Source organism: Ovis canadensis, chromosome 7, assembly GCF_042477335.2.
Source record: "Ovis canadensis isolate MfBH-ARS-UI-01 breed Bighorn chromosome 7, ARS-UI_OviCan_v2, whole genome shotgun sequence".
In the NCBI taxonomy this organism is placed as follows: Eukaryota; Metazoa; Chordata; class Mammalia; order Artiodactyla; family Bovidae; genus Ovis; species Ovis canadensis.
In genome coordinates this window covers 95,397,517-95,415,567 of record NC_091251.1, presented here as the reverse complement: position 1 = coordinate 95,415,567, position 18,051 = coordinate 95,397,517, and the positions used below count along the sequence as shown (strand labels likewise).

The 18,051-nt window shown below is 42.7% G+C and overlaps 1 pseudogene; it reads right to left on the bottom strand.

Annotated features, from left to right (window-relative positions):
- Positions 1 to 1,775: 1,775 nt before the first annotated feature.
- On the bottom strand, positions 1,776 to 17,769 carry LOC138443877 (acyl-coenzyme A thioesterase 1-like; annotated as a pseudogene).
- Positions 17,770 to 18,051: the final 282 nt, after the last annotated feature.

Below are 18,051 nucleotides of genomic sequence, written 5' to 3'. Positions count from 1 at the left end.
AAAATTTAACACATACATATATTCACACATGTACACATAATTTAAATGGCAGCTAACAAAATGATGTAACATGGTCAACATATATGAGAATTATTTACTTCTGTAATACATAATCAAATGCTGCTGTAGGTCATAAAGAAATAGGAGAACATTCTGAAGGAATGGGAAATGTAGTTTAAAAGGAATATAGATATTTTCCCAATAAGAGGAGGAGATATTCAACTTTACTAACAGCAACAACAAAAAAAGTACAGTAATAGGAGATTATCTTTTCAAACCATAAAATTTATAAAATTATAAAGGATTAGACACAAAGGCACACATACACACATATTGCACCAGTGTTGGCAACATGGCGGTTTCATACAGTGTCCTTGATGGTGCGGTTGGTCATTTCCGGTATGCACAGTAATTTCCTTTCAAAGAATCTCAAAGAAATAGTCAGTGACACACAAAGACTTATACATGTGTATGTCCCTTCATCTCAGAACGGACTTTATAAAGAAAAACTATCAGCAATGTCAAGGGCTAACAACAGAGGACTGATTAAATGAAGGGTAGTAGCACCAATCAGTAGAATACACATCACTGTTTTTAAAAAGTCATGTGTTTGAAGAATATAATAATAACATGGTAAAATAATCACCGTATGATATTAAAGTAAAAAGGATGTACACTTGAGTAAAAACTCAATACATACAACAAAAAGCCTAGAGGAAAATGGGAATATTCTGACATGTTAAGTGTGTTAGTTTCTAGTGATTATATGCAATTCCTTTTCTGCTGAATAACTTTCTCTATTTTCCAAGTTTTCTATGAATTTTTATTACTTTAGATTTAGAAAAAGAGAGATCCTATCTGTTAAGACCCATATCAAAGGCCACGGTCTGAATTCTTTTCTAATCTTCACATCATAGTCTATCACATCTCCCTCCAGAACATAAGCCTATGGCATCTCTAGTTCCCTTTTGTTAGATTCTCCTACTAACAAGAATTTAAAGAGGAAATCATCTTTGTGTCTTTTGAAACATGTGGTTTGCAGTTTCACTTGGTCATTTATTGGCCCCCAAATTTCTTCTGTTGCTGCCTTTTATCCCTCAAGATCAGCCCCAGAATCTCTAGAGAAGCCTGACTCTCCAGCTTGATTAATGGGAGATTCCTTCCACTGTCATGGAACATGCTATTTACAGAAGGTGGTAGACAGAAAAATATAGAAAGAGGAAAGGAGGAGGGCAGATCACACACACATTGTTAATAATCAAGGGAAGGCATGTAGGGCATTTTAAGGTGCCTGTCAGCTTCTGCAAAAAACCATACTACTAGGTAAAGGCCAGGATTTAAACATGGTTCCAGAACTATACTTTTAACATTAGTGCCCTGAAACCACCCCTACCCTCACACTGCAAGTCCAGGAAATCCGCTGAAAACTTAGGTAGAAGAAAGAAGAGCCACTTCCTTTCCCTGTGGCTGCGGCTGTCACCCTGCAGAGAGCATGGATGAGCTTAACAAAGAGAGAAGAAACTGGATGTGGGGAGACTGAGCCCCAGCTCTACAGGTACCATGCAAAAATTTTTCTGAGTCTTGGTTTCTTCATCTGTAAAATGGAGATGACACCTGCCTCACAGTGGGACAGAAGAAAAATCTGACTAAGCAAAAGGAGCACTGTTTTTGAGTTTCAGGAGAAGACATCTGTCAGAAGACGCTTTATTGAAAGAGAAAGTTGAGAAACCAAGACACCATGATCATAAATTAAAGTATCTTTTCTTTTAAACACATTCAGCTTTAGAAAAGTTTAGTAAGTTTAATGTATATTTATATCAAGTAATACAAAACTAAATCATTCATTTGCATGCTAATCAATATTAAAGTCACTTATGAAATTCATCTAAATGTTGTTATACCAGGATTCAAAACAACTAAATCACAAAGTCCATATGTGAAAATGAAAAAAGTAATTAAAATACATTTGCACTAGGAGACTTCTTCCTCATTCAAGAAGATTCAAGAACTAAAAACATATTTGCTTTGAAAATTTTTAGTAGTTTTCATCTAAGTAGTTATCTAACTAGTATACTACTTTACGGCTATGATGTTCACTTCCATTCTTAAATTAGAAACTCAAATCTGATAACATTTTTGATATTTTGTATTTTTTCCACAATAGGTAATCATTTATTAATTAAAAACAATAAATTATAATAATAATTCAAATAATTATGGAGCACTAATTGTGTACTAGGTACTATTAACTGGGTATTACACCTTTTCCTTTCAGAGTTAAAGCCTTGTCAATTGTTTTTTTGGCCATTTGTTTCATTTTCTGTAGAATCACTCTCCACTCAAACAAATGAAAATGTATGTAATTTATAAAAATCTAAAAAACTTGGTAAGTTCACTTTAACACTGAAGAGGAAAAACTCTACGTAATTATTGAACAGAAGAAACCTACACTGGTATACACTAACTGTGGCAGCTGTTCCTAATTGTTCTGTCCGTCCCTTGATCACAGCTTGGCTGGAATTGTCCCCTTTTCCCCACCCAGGTGTTTATGGAAGAAAGTCTGGAGCTGCTGCCAAGCATCTACCTGGGCCCTGGCATGAGCCCTGGGCTCCCCTCCCCAGATGACAGGAGTGCCCACCAAGGTGTGCAGGGAAGCCAGGCACAGGGGGAAGTAAGGAGGCTCAATGTAGTGCCCCGTCCCTGGGTAACAGATGACCTGGGGTATTGCCTTCCCATGGGCCTGCAAATGTTTAGAGGCCTCGTTAGCATAGAATTCACTCTTCCAGTTGTGGTCATCCTGACCCACAAGAAACAGGAAGGGGCACTCAACCCTTTCCACAGGAATGAAGCTCTTCCGGTCAGGCCTTTCCAAAGGGCTGTTCAGGACTTCCACAACATCTATCTTTGGTCATCTTGATTCGATTTTGGTTGAAACCCACAGGCGGCAGAATCTCACCTTTGTAGTGTAAGTTTCCACCGACAGGGGCCACAGAGCCATTGATTATGACGGCCGCAGAGATGCCCTTCAGGAAGGAAACCATGGAGAGGCAGAGCTCGCCTCCTTTTGAAATCCCAAGCAGCCCAACTCCTGGACCCTTCACCTAAGAAAAGGTCAAAGGGAAAAGGAGAATGAGTCCATAAACAGTGCAGTGTGGCCAGTAGTGCCTGGACTTGAGAGTCGGGGAACTGAGCCTGAATCTGGGCTCTCCCAGTTATCAAGGTTTGCAGCCTTGGGATATTGACTTAAACTTTTGTTGTACCTTGCTTTCCACAATTTCTCCATCACCATTCCTGGTGTCTTCAACAACCAAGTGGATGACAACGAAATACTCTGGCCTTGAAGTTCCTTGACCACCAAACCTCCAGTGGTCTTTTCCTCTCCCCCTGTCCATGGAACTCTCCAGGCAAGAATACTGGAGTGGGTTGCCATGTCCTCCTCCAAGGGATCTTCCCAACCCAGGAACTGAGCCCCTGTCTCATATCTCCTGCATTGGCAGGCAGGTTCTTTACCAAAAGCACCACCTGGGAAACCCTTAATAACAATCCCTTGACCTCAAATCCACTCTGCCCTAGTTTGTACTCCTTTTCACAGCAAAACTTGTGGGAAATTTTGTCTGTAGTTATTCACTTTCTTGTCTTAATTCTCTGCTGAGTCCCCTCCGTAGTTTGAGTTTGCCCCATTCCAGAAAGATTGTTCTCGTCAATTACCAAATTCTTCTGCTGTAAATGGCCTTTTGATTGACCTATCAACAGCTATTTTTTTGGATCATGTTTTCTACAATAGCACTCTTGACTGATTTCAACTATTTATTCCTTATAAAGGTGCTAGGAATGGGATATTATAGTGATCCCAATTTTTGAGAGTATGATACAGAAGCCCCAAGGTCAAGGAGCTAGAAACTGGCAAAATCAAACCTCAAATTTAACTTTTCTCTATCAAATACACTATTATACTGGTTCCACTACACCCCATCACCTTCTCTAGGAGCTTCAAGGCTTTCAGCTACTTTGAGCTCTGATTGAATTATAAAATAAACAATCCTATTAATCCTCTAATATCCTGAGCAAGCTATATGTTCTAATCCTCTGATGTACTGAACCCTGAAACATTTCCTACTACCCAGGTCATTTACCACTAGGTGATTTGTTAAAAGTGAGTACTCTGCTCTCAGATGGTCATATGGAGGACAGGATTGTAAAACACAAACATTTAAACTGGAGACAGCCTTCTAGAGAGAATGATCACTTCCCCTCTTACTTCCTGGGTCAAACTGAGGGTTCTCAATGTGTTGAGCTCTTAATGAAATATGATAAAATACTGGAGTTTAAAATTACATAATTTCAACTAGGACACTTGTACCAGCAGGAAATCTAATAATAACATCTAATTGCATGGAAACTGTCTGGGAGAAGTGACTAAGTGTGTGTTGGGGGCAGATAGTGGCTGTCATGAATTTGTCAAGTTCTATGAAAACCAAGAGCATTTCAGAAGGAGAACTAATATGTAGAACATGAAACTAGAGAAGTTCCAACCTGAGGGTGATTAAGCAGGTAGTTCACAGCTTCTTCAAAGTACTCCAGGTGGAGGTTCTCCAGGCCCTTGGGGAGGTTTTCATAGTTAAAATAAGCCAGTGCCATCACAGCAAAATCCTTCCCAGCCAGCAGACTAGCTCAATATTCCAGAAGGCCACCTCCAGCTGCAGAAATGTCCACAATCCCAGGAAAGGGCCCAGGTTCTTGGGAAGAGAAAACAGAGTTAAACTAGAAACTCTTTGCTGTGGTGTCAAAAGCCATTTTTGCCTCTTTGGTGATATCACAGTTTTCCGTTGATGATCAGAAATGCTAAACAACTCTGGTCTTCAAAGGTCCAGACTGTGGCATAGTTTAAACCCACATTCCCTTCTACACCCAGGGCCTCAAAGCCCCACAGATTTTTGCAAAGAACATGTGCTACTTTTATGAGTACCACTCCACATCAATTATAGGAAGAATTTTAAATTACAAATCACAACAGAAGAATCAACAGGAAAGAATCATCAATCACAGGCCCCAACAACAACAACAAAAAGGATGTACACTGCATCCCTTCCAGGAAATTGACTACCCCAGGAATTCAGCCAATGAGAAACCATCATTGCCCTCAACTGTCACTTACCTCCAGTAGACTTCTTCTGGAAGCAACCCCGCCCACCTTCCTCCTTTTTCTCTATAAAGTAACATTCCTTTCTTTGATTTGTTGAACTTGCCTATGGTTTTTGTTCTAGAATTAACCCATTTTTGCTGGTGAAACAACTGTTTTAAGGGCAACATTACTTGGTGCTTGGAAGTGGGATCCTAAGAGGTCTCCCCCAAACTCCCAGGTTGGTGAGGACACAGGTGCTCGTCCCCACAGACATGCGCTCACTGCTTTCTAGCTAAGCCTGGAGTTTGAGGGTAAGTCTGTCCTGGATTTCAAGCTCCACTGTCTGCATTTTGAGTTCTCCAATCTTTATTTGTGATCTATTTAAAGGCTTTGTCCTTTCTGAGAGTATTCCTTTGGTCTTTGGTCTGATTTCTTTAGGTACTGGGCTGTGCCTGTTGAGACTCTGCTGTTTAGGAATTTTTCTTTTTGCTCTAGAGAAAAATCTTTAATGGGATCCTTGTCATCAAAATGCTTTGACAATGCCCCCCTCCTTTCTGGGACCCTGGCTGATTTTATGTTTAAAAACTTTGGTCCCTCCTAATGTCCATTTCTAATTAAATGGACTGAAAAATATTTGAGAACACCAATCAACATTATGAGGAACATTTGAGCTCCCCAAACTTACTTTTCTTAAAACTGAATTAGACGTCTGTTTAATTGGCATTCTGAGGCTTCCAGTCATTACTGGCAATCTAGAATTACTTCCCTGCAAATTACAATTTCGAAATTAACTGAGGTAAACGAACAACTGAAGGTGTCGAAAGGCTTCTGAGGCCCCTGAGGCCCCTCTTTCCCTCTCCCTTCAGCCACTTCCTGTGCTCGGGCACCCCCTCCAGTGCCACTGCCGCCTCCCTTGCTGCACTGCCTCTGTCTCCTCTATACCCTCAGTTTCCCCAGTTCAATGCTCTCACTGAATTTCTCTTTCTCTTGGCACTTCTCACCACTCCCTCCTCCTCTGAACCTATCAGAACCTGCCTCTAAAATTGTCTTCCGAGCACCCAGATAAACCCTATATTTCTTATGTTCCCTAGACTAAGGCTGAATTGGGAGTCATAGTTGAAGAGTTTCCTAAAGTAACCGAGAACCCTTACAGGTTTGCTGAAGAGTCTAACACAGTTCATTCAAACTTCCCAACCTGGTTGTTTAGATTTTTATCAGTTAGTCCACCTGCTTGTTGGTGAGGGTCAACCCAAACTTGTGATTAAGGTTGTCTGATGGGAACAGCCCAAAGAGAATTTAGAAAAACCCCTAACTTTTGGCCAAATGCTGGAGTATTTTCTGGAAACCTCTACTGAGCAGTTACAGTAAATTTTCCTAAACTTACTGATTGAAACAAAATTCAGACCTGCACACAAAAATCTGATGAACCTGTTCATGACGATTAGAATTGTTCTCGGAATGTTTGCAAAGCAAACAAGTTCTCATTTGTTTGCAAAGGAAGATCCTATTTTCTCTCAGGTGGTGAATCCACTCAGGTAACCTTTAACTCTATTTATGTGCTGAGCCAGGATGTTCCTGTTTATTTGAAATAAGCAGGGTGGAATGAGAAACTGTGTCCACTCCAGATTTAATTTGGCACATCAGTTCACTTGCAAAGTAGATGAGTCAACTGATAAGAAAGACAACTAGATTTCTTAATTTTCAACTCTGGCAAATGAAGGTCCCTAAATAGAGCCCCAAACCTTCTAGTTGCTCCTATTATTGGGAAGACACAGGACACTGAAGAATTTTAGCATTCAAGGTGCCGTCAGCCTTCTAGCCAGCCTTTCCAGTGTCCTAATTTCGAATGATGGGGCTTCAAGGAACTACAGGGGCTCTTCCCAATCCTCTGTCTTGATCCATCTGTGGAAACATTTCTCCAGATTAAGGATGAAGCTCTTTCTATCCTTAATGACACCAGAGCTACACTCCTAGTACTCAACCCCACTTCTGTAAAGCAGCCCCTGCTTTGGAGTTCTAAAATAGTTCAATTAGTTGGAATCTCCAATCAGTCTCAAGAAGTTCCTGTCTCTGAACCTATTTCTTTCTGTTTCCTTGACAGAATATACCCATTTCTCCTGAGTTCCTCTGCCCCTATTCATTTATTAGACTGAGACTTAGAAAAATATCATGCTGGAATTTCTCTCTCCCCAAACAGAGAGAATTCTGGAATCTGACAGTACCAATCAATAGCCAACCAAGTGAATTAAGTGATCCTTTGAGATCTTTTATTGACTCAATTTCTGATGGTTTTCCTGGTGGGTCTGATGGCAAAGAATCTGCCTGCAATGCGGATTTGACCCCTGGGTCGGGAAGATCCCCTAGAGAAGGGAATGGCAACCTACTCCAGTATTCTTGCCTGAAGAATTCCATGAACAGAGGAGCCTGGTGAACTATAGTCCATGAAGTCACAAAGAGTTAGACATGACTGAGCAACTAATATTTTCACTTTGACATATTTCATTAGCTCCATTTTTGATGGCACTGTAGCTGAATCTGGAGGACACTGATAATTGTCCCTATTTGATAGCTACCATCATCCTCTTTACAGGCAAAATCTTCAGCTGATATTAGAGGAATCCACAATGCAACTTCTATCAACATTCAAACAGATGTTGAATGTTGAATTCAAACAACATTCAAACTTCTCCCTAAATCAATCAGTATCCTAGAAATAATTCCTGCAAGGCATCAAACCTATAATAGAGGATTAAAATTCTCAGGGCCTCATTATCCTCTGTAGTATTCCCTGGAACACTGCTATTTAGACTGTGTGTGCTCAGTTGGTTCTGACTCTTTGCAACCTCATGGACTGCAGCCTGCCAGGCTCCTCTGTCCATGGGATTTCCCAGGCAAGAATACTGGAGTGGGTTGCCATCTCCTTCTCCAGAGGATCTTCCCGACCCAGGGATCGAACTCAGGTCTCCTGCATTGGCAGGCAGGTTCTTTACCACTGTGCCACCTGAGAAGCCCATTTAGGCTATGAGAAAACCCAATACATGGGGCGAGAAGTTTGTCCAAGAGGTATGAGCAAAAAAACACGGTTATCCTTTGTCGCCTTGTTGTTCCTAAGCCCCAAACACTACTGATATCTAGTCCCAATGAAAGCAACTTCTTCACCATAACTGATTTATGCGGTGCATTCTTTAGTATTTTAATTGATGAGGTGAGTAAATACATGTTTGCTTTCACATAGGAAAAAAGGCGATTCACCTGGACAGCAATGTCCCAGGCTTTCACAGACAGTTCCTCTTACTTTTTACAAGTCTTAAAAGCTGATTTGGGTGATACAAACTTTTCTCCAGGCTTTACTTTGTCACAGTACATGAATGATTTGCTTCTCTGCTCTCTGTAAAACTCTTCATGGCAAGAGAGCATCCACCTTTTAAAACTTTCAGCCTTCAAAGGACAGAAAGTCTCTAAAAAAACTGCAGGTTCCTCTAATACAAATTGGATATTTAGGGCACCTGATTATGGAAAACATTTTGCTTTTGGTTCTGTCAAAACTGGATTCTAAATACTTCTCTTATGGCCCAGTCCCTACGTACTTTACTTTAAAAAAAGCCAACAATCTGGTCTTACCAGAAATTAAAAAACTCCCACTACTTACCTCTGTGCACACATTAAACCATTAGTCTACTGACAAAATGATAGCATTCATAAGCAAATATCGGTGGGGAAATATAAAGTCACAAAAAGTGCCTGCACCTTACTTGTCCAACTTGCTCAAGCTAGAATCCAGGAAAACCTGTTTGCGCAACTCCTGGCCACTGAATTGTCTGATGGAACATGGGAGTTTTGCAAATGGATTTCATTTAGCTTTCTCTGTCTCAAAAAACTAAATATGTTTTAGTCATGGTTTGTATTTTTCTCACTGGAGTGAAACTTTCCCCTGTAGACAGGTCACTACATCTTCTATAGCTAAAATTCTGTTCAGTTCATTGTTCAGTCATGTCCGACTGTTTGTGACCCCATGGGCTGCAGCACGCCAGGCTTCCCTACCCATCACCAACTGCCAGAGCTTGCTCAAACTCATGTCCATTGAGTCTGTGATGGCATCCAACCATCTCATCCTCTGTCGTCCCTTCTCCTCCTGCCTTCAATCTTTCCCAGCATCAGGGTCTTGTCTAATGAGTCAGTTCTTCCCATCAGGTGGCCAAAGTATTGGAGTTTCAGCTTTAGCATCAGTCCTTCTAATGAATATCCTGAACTGGCTTCATTTAGAATTGACTGGTTTGATTTCCTTGCAGTCCAAGGGACTCTCAAGACTCTTCTCCAACACCACGGTTCAAAGGCATCAATTCTTCGGTGCTCAGCTTTCTTTATAGTCCAACTCTCACATCCATACATGACTACTGGAAAAACCATAGCTTTGACTAGATGGACCTTTGTCGGAAAATTCCTAAAATTCTGTTAGTAAAAGATTATCCCTTCCTGAGGAAGCCCTCTTGAACTGCCTAGAGATCGGGGAACCTGTTTAACTGGTCAAGTACTTCGGTTTTCACAACACTTTCACTATGCTTATTCTCAATCCTCAGGGTAAGTCAAACAACTAAGGGCACTTTAAGACTCAATTGGCAAAATTTGTAAAATTCTCCAGATACCTTGGCCAAAGGCATTGCTGTTGGTCCTTCTAAATTTCAGTTTCACCCCCTTTGGAACTCAAAAACTCTCACCCTTTGAGAAAGTCACAAGACATCCAACATACTGACCCCTGCATCTTTTGATTCACAGCTGATGAAAAGAGTATACATCATAGTGTAAAGGCCTAGTTGCTTCCATTAAAAATAAACATGCTTTGATAGAGCAGTCTTGTCACAGAACCCTCCCAGGAGATGAAGACCTTAAGCATCATATCTTGTACCTTAGAGATTTCATTTACTAGAAAAGATACCTCCAAAAAGTCTCATTTAATCTCACTGGAAAGACCACTTTCAGGTACTGCTAACCAACCCTTGTGCTGCCAAACTCCAGGGAATAGGCTCTTCATTTCACATGACACATCTCAAAAGAGCACCAAACCCTGACTGAACCTTGCACCAGAGGATGACCTGAGAGCAAACACTCCCCAGAACCGAGACAGATAACACTGACCAGACATCTTTGCCAAAATGTCAGGGACAAGACAAGATTCACATGTCTTTTTTTTATTTGGACTGATAACCGACTGGATTCTTATCTGAATTCAGGATAACTGAACTTGCAACCTTACTGATAACATATTTGTTTCCAAAGAGTTCTTTTGAGATTACATTACTGTTTTAAAAATACCTTTGAAGTTTTGCTGTCTTCATGAAGGGTTCATTAGCTATTGCTTTGTGTTCATACCTGCACTGCTGTTGCTGCTAAGTCACTTCAGTCGTGTCTGACTCTGTGCGACCCCATAGACGGCAGCCCACCAGGCGCCCCCATCCCTGGGATTCTCCAGGCAAGAACACTGGAGTGGGTTGCCATTTCCTTCTCCAGTGCATGAAAGTGAAAAGTGAACGTGAAGTCACTCAGTCGTGTCCGACTCCTAGCGACCCCATGGACTGCAGCCTACCAGGCTCCTCTGTCCATGGGATTTTCCAGGCGAGAGTACTGGAGTGGGGTGCCACTGCCTTCTCCTATACTTGCACTGTATCTTCCCAAATGCACTGGGTAATTCTTTTAGATGTTGTGTGCTCTTATTGTATTCACTATTCTATTTTGCTCTCCTGCCTGTTTTAAATGGGGACTTCCAGGAGACATTCATGATTCTAGGTTCACTTCCACAGGGAGAACTTTACCCCTTGAAATCAGAATAAGTGCCTGGGGCTTCCCTAGCTGCTCAGTGGTAAAGAACCCACTTGCGAATCAATGCAGGAGACCCGGATGTGATCCCCGGGTTGGGAAGATTCCCCTGGAGAAGGAAATGGCAACCAACTCGAGTATTCTTGCCTGAGAAATCCCATAAACAGAGGAGCCTAGCAGACTACAGTTCATGGAGTCGCAAAAGAGTCAGACATGACTTAGTGACTGAACAAAGACAAGTATTTGTTCAGTTGGCTACCTTCAGGCTACAGTTTGGAATTGTCCTGTTATTTTTGATTCTGTACTTGTTGCCCACTAGACCTTTGTAAAAACAATGTACCCCAAATGGTGTACCCTATTGCTTAGGGTCTTGATAAATATGGACTATAGATGCAAAGTGCTGGAAAGTTCTCCCTCCTACCCCTCCTTGTTACTCAAATGTGACCTCAGTAAGTTTCTAATCTGCGCAGTTTCTCTCTAACAAGGGACATGATAGCTAGGAAAGGTTCTTCCAGACATTGAAGGACAAAAGACCACTGACTCTTGATCGGTGGTGTTCTTGGAGAAAAATCTTAATTAAAAGGGAGAAATGTGAAAATTAATAAAGGGAAACCTCACCAAAATGGAGTCAGGAGGACAGACCTGGAGAACTGCCATGCAGTACCACTCCACATCGATTGTAGGAATAACTGTCCCTTAAAGATCACAACAGAAGGATCATCAACAGGAAAGAATCATCAGTTACAGGCCCCAACAGAAAAAGATGTATATTGCCTCCCCTCCAAGAAATGGAATACCCCAGCAATTCAGCAATGAAAAATTGTCGACACCCCAAACTCTATTCTTTGATAGAGTTTTGGTCAAAACAACAGCTCCCGACTTTCTTCTTTTTCTCTGTAAAATAACATTGATCTCCTTGTTCTGTTGGACTTGCTAAGTCACTTCAGTCGTGTCTGACTCTGTGTGACCCCAGAGACGGCAACCCACCAGGCTCCCCCGTCCCTGGGATTTCCAGGCAAGAACACTGGAGTGGGTTGCCATTTCCTTCTCCAATGCATGAAAGTGAAAAGTGAAAGTGAAGTCGTTCAGTCGTGTCCGACTCTTAGCGACCCCATGGACTGCAACCTACCAGGCTCCTCCGGGGGATTTTCCTCCATGGGATTTTCCAGGCAAGAGTACTGGAGTGGGGGTGCCATTGCCTTCTCCATCTGTTGGACTTGCCTACAGTTTTTGCCATAGCATGTTTCCAAATTACAGTTCTCTGTTATTCCCGAGTTAACCCAGTTTTTGCTAGTCAAGTAACTAACTTTTATTTTTAAGAGCAACAGTGAGGATGCAAAACGAAAACAATCACCCTGGAAAACAGCCGACCAAGTTCTTATAAATTTAAACATACACTTAGGTTATGACCCAGTAATCTCACTTCCAGGTATTTACCCCAAAAAATGAAAGCTTGTGTTCACACAGAAACATGGATTCAAGTGTTTGCATTGACTTTATTCATAATCTCCAAAGACTCAAAACTCAAACTCAAACTCAAAACTCCACCTGGCTAATGAATTAACAAACTGTGGCACATCCATACAATGGAAACTTGTAAGAGACAAGAAGGAACTAGCAAATGCATGGAGCAACACAAATGAATCTCAAGTGTGTTATGCTAGACTCAAAAAGCTACCTACTGTGTATGCTTCTAGTTATTTCACATTTTCATTATTTACATAAAAGTTTGTATATAATGTGCAATTTTTAAGGAATAATTATAAAGCAAGTAGTTTATACCCAGAACTTTAAGAAATAATTCAGTTCTAACCATCAAAGCCCTGCGAGTTCCTGTTTCTCTTCCCTCACTTTCCACTATTCTAAATTGATCAGTCTGTTGATTTTTTTACAGTCTTATCACTTGGAAGCACATTTTAAATGGCATTTTGTTTGGTTTGCTCTTTTAAAAAATGTTATCTGAATGTAATGCTACTGAATGTGTTCTTCGGGAACTTGATGTTTCATTCAACACTGTTTGTGAGGTTCATCCTGTTGGTTCCTGTGACTCTAGTTCAGTCACTTTTGTGCTGTAAATATATCTCAATTTATGCATCGGTTTTATTATTGATGGACATTTGGGCTGTTTCTGTTGAATTTGCTCTTAGAAACATAAATCCCTACTGGTGTACCAGGAGTAGAATGACATAGTCAACTTATTAAGTAAAAGCAATTTTTTCCAGAGTAGATGAATAACTGTATTTCTCTTACCAGTATATGGAAGTTCCTTTTCTTCCACATACTGGTCAAACATTGGTAATGTTAGACTTCTAAATTATGAGGGTGTGAAATGTAGTGTGCAGTTCTGAGGTAGGAGACAGAGGGTCTCTGGACTAGACACCTGGTGTATGTCAAGTGGAGTAAAATTCAAGCTTTGTTCTCACCAGACACTCCACAGACAAAGCAAGTGGCAAAAGCTGAGCTCTACTAAAGCAAAGAGATAAAACGCCCACACTTGAGGTCAAGGAAGACTTCCCTGTCTGTACATGCACAGGAAGGCTTCAATTCTGTTCAGTCATTCACTCGTGTCAGACTCTTTGCGACCCCATGAATTGCAGCACGCCAGGCCTCCTTGTCCATCACCAACTCCCGGAGTTTACTCAAACTCATGTCCATCGAGTCGGTGATGCCATCCAGCCATCTCATCCTCTGTCATCCCCTTCTCCTCCTGCCCCCAGTCACTCCCAGCATCAGGGTCTTTTCCAATGAGTCAACTCTTCACATGAGGTGGCCACATGAGGTGGAGTTTCAGCTTTAGCATCAGTCCTTCCAATGAACACCAGGACTGATGTCCTTTAGGATGGACTGGTTGGATATTCTTGCAGTCCAAGGGACTCTCAAGAGTCTTCTCCAACACCACAGTTCAAAAGCATCAATTCTTTGGCTCTCAGCTTTTTTCATGGTCCAACTCTCACATACATACACGACCACTAGAAAAACCATAGCCTTGACTAGATGGATCTTTGTTGGCAAAGTAATGTCTCTGCTTTTGAATGTGCTGTCTCGGTTGGTTGTAACTTTCCTTCCAAGGAGTAAGCATCTTTTAATTTCATGGCTACAATCACCATCTGCAGTGATTTTGGAGTCCCCCCAAAATAAAGTCTGACACTGTTTCCACTGTTTCCCCATCTATTTCCCATGAAGTGATGGGACCAGATGCCATGATCTTCTTTTTCTGAATGTTGAGCTTTAAACCAACTTTTTCACTCTCCTCTTTCACTTTCATCAAGAGGCTTTTTAGTTCCTCTTCACTTTCTGCCATAAGGGTGGTGTCATCTGCATATCTGAGGTTATTGATGTTTCTCCCAGCATTCTTGATTCCAGCTTGTGCTTCTTCCAGCCCAGCATTTCTCATGATGTACTCTGCATATAAGTGAAATAAGCAGGGTGACAATATACAGCCTTGACATACTCCTTTTCCTATTTGCAACCAGTCTGTTGTTCCATGTCCAGTTCTAACTGTTGCTTCCTGACCTGCATATAGGTTTCTCAAGAGGCAGGTCAGGTGGTCTGGTATTCCCATCTCTTGAAGAATTTTCCACAGTTTCTTGTGATCCACACCATCAAAGGCTTTGCCATAGTCAATAAAGCAGAAATGGATGTTTTTCTGGAACTCTCCTCTTGCCTTTTCGATGATCCAGCGGATGTTGGCAATTTGATCTCTTATTAGGGGTCAAAAAGGGAGGGTTCCTCATAATAAGTGTGGACATGCACCCACAGACCTCTACAGTGGGATCCATTAGAAAAAAGTTGCACACACATCTTACAGAGAGTCCAAGGACCAGTCAAGTGTAAAGAAATAAACAAGATAATTGACCAAAGGGAAACAATGAACAGGAAGGACTGTCCTACATATGTGATTTACATCAGCTCTATACTATGCTCCTCACTCAGGATGCCCATACCCTTTTTTCTCTGGGTGTGTATCTCTACCTAATTTCTAACTTACTGTGCTTCTCCTTACTCAGGACGTCTACATTCCTCTCCTGGTGTGTATCTCTACTGAGCTTCTGACTTCTGACTCACTGCGCTCTTCCTCTTTAGAGAGGACGCTGATACCGATTCTCTCCAGGTGTACATTTCTGCCTCGTTTTTGACTTAGTGTGCCTGGTGGGCTGCAGTCCATGGGATCGCTAAGGGTTGGACACGACTGAGCAACTTCACTTTCACTTTTCACTTTCATGCATTGGAGAAGGAAATGGCAACCCACTCCAGTGTTCTTGCCTGGAGAATCCCAGGGACGGGGGAGCCTGGTGGGCTGCCATCTATGGGGTCGCACAGAGTTAGACACAGCTGAAGTGACTTAGCAGCAGCAGCAGCAGCACCTCACTCAGGATTCCCACAGTCCTCTTAGAGTGTGCATTTCTGCCTTGATTCTGTCTTAAATAAACAGTCTGTTTCTCCCTGTGCTCTCCCATACTTTGTGCTGTGTCTCTAATAACCTTTGTACCTGTTTTTACAGTTTTTGTCTCCTTGAAACATTCTTGCTTTCAAACAGTGGCAAGAGCCAGGGAGGGCCACTTTGCTTCTAGCCTCTAGACCCTGGTGGTCTAGTAGTTAGGACTCTTGGTTTTCATCCAAGTTACCCAGGTTCAGTTCCTGGGCAGGGAACTAAGATCTTTCTTCAGAAAGGCTCACTGCCCTCCCACTGAGATCAGTTTTATTTTGCATTTGCCTGATTCTTAATGAAGATAACCATCTTTTAACAGTTTCATTGGTTGTTTTTTATGTAATGGTCAAATTAAACAATATCAAAAGATCCCCAGTGGAAAACAAGAGGCTTTCCTCCTTCATTCTAATTTTCTTAAATCTTTTTTTTTGGGGGGGGGGGTACTGTGCTGGGTCCTTGTTGCTGTGTGGGTTTGTCTTTAGTTGTGATGAGCGAGGTCTGCTGTCTAGCTGTGGTAGGCTGGCCCCTCATCGTGGTGGCCTCTCTTGTGGAACACAGGCTCAATAGGTGTAGTACACAGAACCAGCTACTCTGGAGGCATATGGGATCTTCCCCGATCAGGGATCGAACTTGTGGCCCCAGGTGGCTTCTTTACCACTGAGCCACCAGGAAAGGCCCCTAATTTTCTTAAATCTTTTAATATATGGTGGGAGTTAAGAAGTAAAGTTGTAAAATTGAGAGATTTGGAAAGAAAACTTAAAACACTGGGAATTACGTATAAAAAAATTTTTTTTTCATCACAACTATCTTTTCTCCCGTTCCTTGTGATCTCTTTGCCCTGACCTCTGTTCCGGAACAACGGAATCACCTCCACAGCTAACGAAAGGTCCAGTCCTGTCTCCTGCAAAGTTTCAGGCCCCACATACTGTTGGAATGCTGGGAGCTACCTACTTATTGCCTTCCTCTCACACAGGGATAGATCAACAGTTAGCGATACTGACAGCTCACCTGGCGGCAGGAAGAGCGTGGCGCGCACCCGGCCCGCGCGCACCGGCTCGCGCCGCACCCCGGGGGCCAGGAAGTCGCGCTCGTGCACCGCCCGGCCCAGGAGCCGCTGGGCCTCGGGCTCGTGACCGTCGAGCACCTCCAGCTCCATGGCGAAGGGCGTCTGCACGTCCCGCTTCACCAGGCGCAGCAAGGGCTTCTCAGGCTCCAGAGCCCAGAAGAGCCCCATGGGCTCGAGCCCCGCGAAGCTGCCGCCCAGCGCGGGCGCGCGCTCCAGGTCCAGCAGGCCGGCGGCGTCGGCGCAGTAGCGCGCGTGGGCCCTGAAGAGCGCGCCCTTCTCGTCGCGCAGGGACGCGCACAGCGCTGCCTCGGCGCCAGGCCGCGCACGGCTATGCGCACGGGCTCGTCCCAGCGGCAGCGGCCGGCCGGCTCCAGCGTCACGGTCACTGTCATCCCAGACGCACAGCCTCGGTCCGTACTCTAAACGGGGAAGCGCGGACGGCTGCTGGAGTTTTGTCTCAAGCCGACTGGAGCGCGCTCGGAGACAAGACGAGATCAGGCGTGATCTGGCGCCGTTAAGTTTCGTGACTGAGCCGCCTTTGGAACGTCCTGGGGCTTCAGGTCTGTGGACCCTGTGCGCCGGAGTCGTCTGAAGTTAAAAGCACCAGATCGTTCACCCGGGCCAGGACAGGACGCACAGGGATGTCCTGCATCCGGAACACGAATCTCCCTGCCCACCGACGCCTCTTCTCTGCCTTAAAGTGCTTCGTTGGTGATTAGTGCATTTAGGCAAAATTCCAACAATAGGGAAAGGACGGCTTTAACAAACAAACAATCATTGAATTATAGGTACATACTTATTGCAAAATTCAGACTTAAATTGAAGAAAGTAGGGAAAACCACTAGACCATTCAGGTTATGACCTAAATCAAAGCTTTTACCATTATACAGTGGAATGGCAAATAGATTCCAGGGATTAGAGCTGATAGACAGTGCCTAAAGAACTATGGATGGAGGTTCCTGACATTGTACAGGAGGCAGTGATCAAGACCATCCCCAAGAAAAGAAATGCAAAAAGGCAAAATAGTTGTCTGAGAAGGCCTTACAAATAGCTGAGAAAAGAAGATAAGCTAAAGGCAAAAGAGAAAAGGAAAGAAATACCCATTTGAATGCAGAGTTCCAAAGAATAGCAAGGAGAGCTAAGAAAGCCTTCCTCAGTAATGAATGCGAAGAAATAGAGGAAAACAATAGAATGGGAAAGACTAGAGATATCTTCAAGACAATTAGATACCAAGGGAACATTTCATGCAAAGATGGGCACAATAAAAGACAGAAATGGTATGGACCTAATAGAAGCAGAAGATATTAAGAAAATGTGGCAAGAATACAGAGAAGAACTATACAAAAAGGATCTTCATGACCCAGAAAACCACGATGGTGTGATCACTTACCTAGAGCCAGACATCCTGGAATGGGAAGTCAAGTGGGCCTTAGGAAGCATCACTACGAACAAAGTGAGTGGAGGAGACGGAATTCCAGTTGAGCTATTTCAAATCCTAAAAGATGATGCTGTTAAGGTGCTCCACTCAATATGCCAGCAAATTTGGAAAACTCAGCAGTGGCCACAGGACTTGAAAAGGTCAGTTTTCATTCCAATCCCAAAGAAAGGCAATGCCAAAGAATG